Source organism: Bufo gargarizans, chromosome 5, assembly GCF_014858855.1.
Source record: "Bufo gargarizans isolate SCDJY-AF-19 chromosome 5, ASM1485885v1, whole genome shotgun sequence".
NCBI lineage: Eukaryota > Metazoa > Chordata > Amphibia > Anura > Bufonidae > Bufo > Bufo gargarizans.
The window spans coordinates 247,563,886-247,572,089 of record NC_058084.1 but is presented as its reverse complement, the minus strand read 5'-3'; positions in this window follow the sequence as shown (position 1 = coordinate 247,572,089).

The following is an 8,204-nucleotide window of genomic DNA, read 5'->3' as shown; positions in this document are numbered from 1 at the left end:
CGACAGGTAGCAGACTACCTCGCCGTAACTGTAGATATTGACACTCTGAGGAGCGATGAATCCCTTGACTACTGGGTGTGCAGGCTTGACCTGTGGCCTGGGATAACTTCTGGCCTGCCCCGCTTCAAGTGTCCTGTCAGAAAGGACCTTCAGTGCAGCAGGAGGCATTGTCACTGACAAAAGAAGTTGCCTCGGTCAAAAAAGTGTTGATTACCTCACCTTCATTAAGATGAATGAGGCATGGATCTCGAAGAGACTGACAGTGGGGGATACGTTTGACTAACAAAAGGCCTGATGACATGCCTTGGCCTCAAAATGGTCCCCACGCTGCTGTATTTAATGTCTACATACCGTATGACTTTCGGGAATTCTCCGCCACCAACTAGGGTTCAAGCCGTAATGTTTTAGTCACCTTTCTGCCTTGAAAACATCTATTTTTCCGGCCGCTGCTAAAAAAGCGGCTGCAACAATAACATTATTTTTCAGGTATGTGTACATGCCTAATTTTTCTGGCCTCTGGTGCTGCACTGTGGCTGCAAAAACAAAACAAAAAAAGGCACATACAAGTGTCAATTCCCCTTCGTGATCGTTACCTTGTTGTGGTGAAGGGGCTTGCGTATCACAATGAAGTGATCATCACCTCTATGAGTGTGTTGGCAATGTTGCCACACCCCAGATGTTAAGGCCGTTGCTTCATTATGATCAGACCTAAAGTGATCGGCTGGATAATTTTTCATTTATTCATAGAAAAAACAAATTTTCTTTTTCTTTTTTTTTCAGTTGTATGGGTTTTTAATACATAAAATAAAAAAATCTGAATAAAGTCTCTTAATAGTTTATTAGAAATAATGCAGACAATTAAAAAAATCCCCATCAATTCCAATACAAAGCAAGTACAGAGCTCAGAACTAAATTATTTCAGGATGTCGTAATGGTTTGTTAATTCGACAATGGTTAATCAATTCGACACACGTCCCGGATAGGGGATGTAACAGGGATTAACCCCTTAGTGACCAAGCCTGTTTGGGCCTTTATGACCAAGCGTTTTTCTTCCTTTTTTCATGGTCTCGTTCCAAGAGCTATAACTTTTTTATTTTTTCGTCTATATAGCTTTATGAGGACTTGTTTTTTACGGGACAAGTTGTAGTTTTTAATGGCACCATTTTGGGGTACACATAACTTTCTGATTAACTTTTATTTACTCTTTCTGGGAGGGAGATGGGGGAAAACAACATTGCTTACCGGTAATTGTTTTTCTCGATACCCATGACGGCACCCCATGCGACCAGGGACCTCCCATCCGGGACAGGAAACCTGAGAAGATAAAAGGTTCACACCCCCACCATGCACCAGTGATAGTAATAAACAGTACTCCGGAGGTGAATACACATAAGAAAGAAAAGAGAGAGAGATCCAATATGGTACATTATATCTCTACAATACTCAAGAGAGAGAGCTCTCAGAAACCTATAGGCAGTAGCGGACTACTCCGCATATAACCTAATAAAGGGTACTAAGCCCATTAGCTCCCCCTCTTAATTTATCTATTTTTTTATTCATTTTTTTATTATATAGGGAAGGGAAAATTTTGGGGGTGCCGTCATGGGTATCGAGAAAAACAATTACCGGTAAGCAATGTTGTTTTCCCCTCACCCATGACGGCACCCCATGCGAGATAGACTATTAAAGTCAACCTAGGGGGGGACAACCGCCTGAAGTACCTTCCTACCAAAGGCGGAATCCGTATGAAGTTGGAGCCTGTAATGCTTCAAAAAAGTATGCTGCGAGCTCCAAGTTGCTGCTCTACAAATTTGAGCCAGGGAGGCATCCGCCTTCTCGGCCCAGGACGTAGCTACCGCTCGGGTGGAGTGGGCTCCGAACCCTGAAGGGGGTGAGAGACCCTGCGCTAAATAGGCTTCGGAAATGGCCCTTTTCACCCACCTAGCAATAACTGCTGTGGATACTTTCCGCCCCTTATTCCTACCCCAAAACTGAATAAGGAGGTTTTCTTCCAACCTCCAAGCCGAGGTAGACTCTAAATAGGCAAGCAGACATCTTTTGACGTCCAGGCAATGAAACTCCCTTTCTAAACTATTAGAGGGATTAGGACCAAAGGATGGAAGGACAACATCCTGACTTCTATGGAAGTCCGAAACCACCTTGGGCTGGAAGGACGGGGGAGGCCTAATAATAACCTTGTCGTCCAGAACCTGGGTATAAGGAGGAAAGGCCGAAAAAGCTTGTATCTCTGAGATTCTCCTAGCTGAAGTAATGGCCAGTAAAAAGGACATCTTAAAGGAGAGCATGTCTATGGGTATGTCAGACAAGGGCTCAAAAGGTTTCTGTGACAGGGCCGTCAAGACCGTGTTTAGGTCCCAAGGAGGGGACAAGGGTCTTATCGAAGGGCGGATCCTGGAAGCTGCTGACAGAAACCTTTTAACCCAAGGGTGCAGGGCCAACTGGGAATCGAAAAAGTAACTCAAGGCTGCCACATGCACTCTTAGTGTGGAAGCCCTAAGCCCCTTATCCAAGCCAGCTTGTAGAAAGTCTAGGACCCTAGAGACATTAGGAGGGGAGAAGGGGTCAGGACTGATCCCTAAAAAGGAGGAAAAGACTTCCCAAATCTTATTATATTTTCTGGCTGTGGTGGCTTTCCTACTCCCCAACATTGTGGATACTACAGATTGGGACAGACCCCGGCCTAACCAAATCTCCCTTTCAGCCTCCATGCTGCCAGATGCAAAATCTCTGGATTGGGATGCAGGATTGGGCCCTGAAATAATAGATCCTCCCGAGGGGGCAGCATCCACGGGGGGCTACTGCTAGGTCTAGGAGACAGGAGAACCAGGACCTTTTCGGCCACGCTGGGGCCACCAGGGTAATTGTCGCTTTCTCCCTCTGGACTTTTTTCAGAACCTGCGGGATTAGGGAAAAAGGAGGGAAGGCGTAACCCTCCTCCTGAGACCAATTCTGTGCCAAACCGTCTAAAGCTGTTGGATCGTCCAGACGATTTATGGAGAAGAACCTTTCCACTTTCCTGTTCTTCCTGGAGGCAAATAGGTCGACCGTGGGGAGGCCAAATTTCTGTGTTAACTGGGAGAAGACCTCTGGGTTTAGGCACCAGTCTCCCTGTTTTAGCTGGGTGCGACTCAGAAAATCGGCTACTATGTTCTCCTTCCCTTTTATATGGACTGCCGACAGAGATAGATGCTTCTGTTCTGCTAACTGAAAGATCTGTTGACAAAGTGTTGCCAGAGGAGGTACCCTTGTTCCGCCTTGATGGTTGATGTATGCCACTGTAGTTAAGTTGTCTGAGTATAGGATTATGTTCCTGAAGGATATGTCCGGAGCTATTGCTCTTAGGGCCATCTCCACTGCTTTTAATTCTTTGAAGTTTGAGGTGGCCTTTCTGGTTTTCAAATCCCATCTCCCTTGCCAACCTTTGTTCTCCGAGTGGGCCCCCCAACCCCACGGGCTGGCATCCGTTGTTAATACTATTGGATCCTGAAAGGACCATGGTACTCCGGCTGAGAGATTCTCTGTCACAGTCCACCAAAGGAGAGACACTCTCGCCTCCGCGGATAAGTGGAAAATCCGGTCCAACGACTGCTTGCGGCCGTCCCACTGGCGCAGGATGCTTGATTGTAGCTTCCTTGTGTGGGCTTGTGCATATGGGACTGCTGGAAAGGTTGCTGTCAGGTGGCCCAGCACCGCCATTGCCCTCCTGAACGAGCAGAGGTAGGATCTGAAAAGATCCCAAACATGCTCCCTGATGGAGAATATCCTGGTGGACGGGAGGAAGGACTTTTCTACTCGGGAGTCTAACAGGATGCCTAAAAATACACAACTCTGAGATGGTGTTAGGCAAGACTTTACCCAATTTATTTTCCAGCCCAAGTTCTTTAATAGGGCGCAGGAAACTTCGATGTTTCGGACCAGGCCTTCCCTGGTCTGGGAAATAAACAGGAAGTCGTCTAGATATGGCAGCAACGGAACCCCTGAGAACCTTAGAAAGGAGGCAACTTCCGCAATCACTTTGGTGAAGATTCTTGGGGCCTGAGAAACCCCAAAAGGCAGGGCTCTGTATTGCAGGTGCAGACAATCCCCCTGAACCCAGACTGCTGTCCTCAAATACTTCTGGGAGGACACATGAATTGGCACGTGGTAGTACGCGTCCTCTAAGTCCAGAGTCGCCATCCAGCAATCCTTTGATAGGAGATCTATGGCCGATCTTATGGTCTCCATACGAAATTTTTTGTAGCTGAGGAATCTGTTTAATCTCTTCAGGTTTAGGATTACCCTGAAGGAGCCGTTGGGTTTTTTTTACTAAAAAAAGAGGGGAGTAGAACCCCCTGCCCTTCTCTGCCTGCGGAACCGGGACAACCACCCCTTTTTGCAGAAGCAGCAGGACCTCTGACTCTAAGGCCTGTCTTTTGACTAGATCCTTGGGGTAATCTGTCAGAATGAACGAATCCCGGGGACGGGACAGGAGCTCCAACCGGAATCCCTCTCCAATCCCCCCCAAGATCCAGCCATTCTTGGTTATGTTTTTCCAGGCCGGGAGAAACAGAGACAATCTTCCCCCTACCTGGGGTTCGGCGTCATTGCTTATCTTTGGGTCTAGGATCCTGGGATTTAAAAAGGAAACCTCCGGATTTCTTAGGGAATTTATCCTTTTCTCTTCTATCATACTGCCTACCCCTTTGCCTTTTACCTTGGTATCTACGAAAGGGGGGGCGTTGAGGAGCTGGAAATCCCTTCTTTTTGTCTGAGGCTTTTTCAAGTATATCGTCGAGAGAGGATCCAAAGAGCCTGTCACCCTCACAGGGGATAGAACATAACCTAGCCTTAGAACCCTGATCAGCCTTCCAGGACTTCAACCAAATCGCTCTCCTGGCCGCATTGGACATAGCGGATGATCTGGCGGAAAACCTAACAATATCCGTGGAGGCATCGGCTAAAAAATCTACGGCCTTAAAAAAGGTGGGAAGGGAGGCCAACACCTCCTCTCTCGGCTTCTTCTCACTGAGATGCTGCTCTAACTGTTCCAGCCAGATATGCAGCGACCTAGAGACCCATGACGCTGCCACCGCTGGTCTCAGGCAGGTAGAGGATGATTCCCAGGCCTTTTTCAAGTAAAAGTCCGCTTTCTTATCCAGAGGGTCAGACAGGCTACCTAAATCATCAAACGGCAGTGCAGACTTTTTAGCAATCTTCGCTACCGGAGCGTCAACCGTGGGGGCCTTGTCCCAACAGGCTGCTACCTTCTCATCAAAAGGATATTTTCTTTTAACGGAGCTTGGGATAAAAAACTTCCTATCGGGATTTTTCCATTCCTTTTTAATCAATGCTTGAACATTCTCATGAATGGTGAAAACCCTCTGTTTTCTGGGACCTAACCCCTGAAAGGCAATATCTGCTGTCGACTTAGCCTGTTTTTCCTCTTCTAACTGCATAGTTGCTCTGACTGCTTTAAGGAGGTTTTGGGTGTCTTCGGGTGAGAAATAGGAGCCCCCTGTTTCTTCCTCCGCTGACGAAGTAGCGTCATTAGAGAGTAACTGGCCCGCTTCTCTCTCTTCCACGTCAGACTGGTCTATATCCGAATCCCTAACATCCGGAGATTTTTCCGGAGACCGCGGGCGATTTTTACTCAGGGATCTTAAGGAGGCTTTCACCTCTGATCTTATTAAAGATCTCATATTCCTAGAAAGGCTCTGAGATTCCTCCGCCACCAACTTATCGATACATGGGGTGCATAACGGCTTGGAATATGAGGAAGCTAGGGGGGCCTTACATCCCGCACACTCCTTATGCTTCGTCTTAGAGGCCGCTTTTTTGGGGGGCTTTACCACCTACACAAATCAAGCAGATAACACCCCATTAGTAAGAAAAAGGTACGTCTCACCAAAGGTCTTTTTCTTTCAGCCCCCACTCCTCAGGACTAGTACCGGACTTGCAGGCCTTGAGGGTTCCAGGGGTTCGGCGCGTCCGTCTGCAGGCTCCGACATTCTTCAGGAATCAAGAGCTTCTTCAGCACCACACTGTGTGCCACATCAGCCGGCTGGGTTCCCCCCCTCTGCCCCATTTATATTTTAGGGACGCGCCGGGGCACACATCAGCGCTGAACCCGACTTCCGGGTTAAGCCCCGCCCCCCCGCGTCGGGGCGCGCGCAGACGCCCCCTTGCGACGCCGCAGGAGACCGGCAACCCCGGAAGTAAGGAGGGACGCCGCCTGAACACGGCCATAGCGGCTCCCTCAGGCCAGCACCGGGATGTGGGGGAAGAAGGAGCCCAGACTTGTAGGCAGCAGCCCCGGAGAGCATAACGCCACCTGGGGGAGGCCACCCACCGGATAAGAACCTGGGCCTCCCCCCGGCTGCAGGTGAGAACCGACGAGGAGTCTTCCCAGGGACTTCCTATCCGGAGGACAGGAAACCTGAACTGGTGCATGGTGGGGGTGTGAACCTTTTATCTTCTCAGGTTTCCTGTCCCGGATGGGAGGTCCCTGGTCGCATGGGGTGCCGTCATGGGTGAGGGGAAAATAGCAATACTGCCACTGCGTTTTTACATTATAAATTTTACGGCGTTCATTTTTCGGTACAAATAACATAATATCTTTATTGTCTGGGTCAGTACGATTACAGTGATACTTTTTTTACAGTGATACTTTTTTTGATAATTTTTTTTACGTTTTACTACTTTTTTTTCCAATAAAACCCCTTTTATTAACCCAAAAAATGATTTTGCATTGCCACTTCACAAGACCCATAACTTTTTTTTTCTTTTTCTATGGAGTTGTGTGAGGGCTTGATTTTTGAGGGACAACTTGTATTTTTCATTGGTGTCATTTTGGAGTAAATGGCGCTTTTGGATCGCTTGTTATTACGTTTTTTTTCGGTGGAAACTAAGAATAAATTAGAAATTCTGTCTTTTTTTTATTTTTATTTTTTACGGCGTTCACCATAGGGGATAATTTATGTAATATTTATGTAGTCCGGGTCGTTACAGACGTGGCAATACCAAACATATGGGGGATATTTTCTTTTTGCTATTTTTTTCATTGAAAAGCGTATTTTCAATGGAAAAAAAGCTTATTTTTTTATTTTATGGAATTTTTTTAATTGAATAAATGTGTATTTTTTAAAAAAAATATTTACTACTTAAAAGTCCCACAAGGGGGGCGTGGCTAGGCTGCTGAACGGGATGGCTGCCTGAGTACAGAGCTCCTGCACCTCAGCGACTATAATCCTGCATGCCTGTCTTTGATCACGCTACAGAGCTACCTAACTGCTCCCACAGATGAACAATACCCCCGGTGACATTATGGGGAAAACAAAAAAGCATCTGCAGAGGCTACAGGACGGTAACCTGGAGAGCTACTTTGACTGGGGAAAGTTTAAAGATGGCGCCGACGATACAGACAGAGGAGCGCTAAGATCGCCTGTGAGTGCAATGTCTCCAGCACCTGCTGTTCGATCGCCCTCCCCACCGGACATCTCCGACAGCCAAGTCCTTGTGCATACTTCACCTCCGTCTCTTCCACCGACACCAGAGGAGGCCAGGGCCGCAGGACAAACTCACCATAGATTCCAAGATGGCGCCCGTCCTCCTGCCCGACGGGACCAGCTGCCTGGATTTCCTCACCCCCAATTGATTGCGGGACACACTGGGAGCGGAACCCAGCTGAGTGAGTACACCTCATATGCTAGTGCCACCCCAGATCCCTTCCAACTGCTCCCCACCTCTGACAAGCCTGTCACCGAGGATTCCCTGAAGAATATGCTGCTAGCTTTGAAGTCCTCTTTGCAGACGGACATTGCAGGGCTGATTAACCCTCTCTCTGCTAGATTGCAGACTGCAGAGGAGAAAATCCATCATGTGGAAACAAAGATGGGCGATTTTGCCTTGTCCCAGAATACTGTTATCGATGCCCACAACACCTTAGCTGATGAGCTAGAAGCTATCAAATTTAAAATGGCAGACTTAGAAGACCGCTCAAGACGCAACAATGTAAAGTTCAGGGGTATTCCTGAAGAAGTTGCCCCTCAAGAGCTGCAAACCTATTTAAAGGGATTAATAAAAGCGCTTCTACCGCAGATTCCAACACCAGACATGATTATTGACAGAGCCCACAGGCTTCCTAAACCCCCACACTTGGGTCCGAATGTCCCGCGTGACACTTTGGCGCGAATTCATTTCTTTCA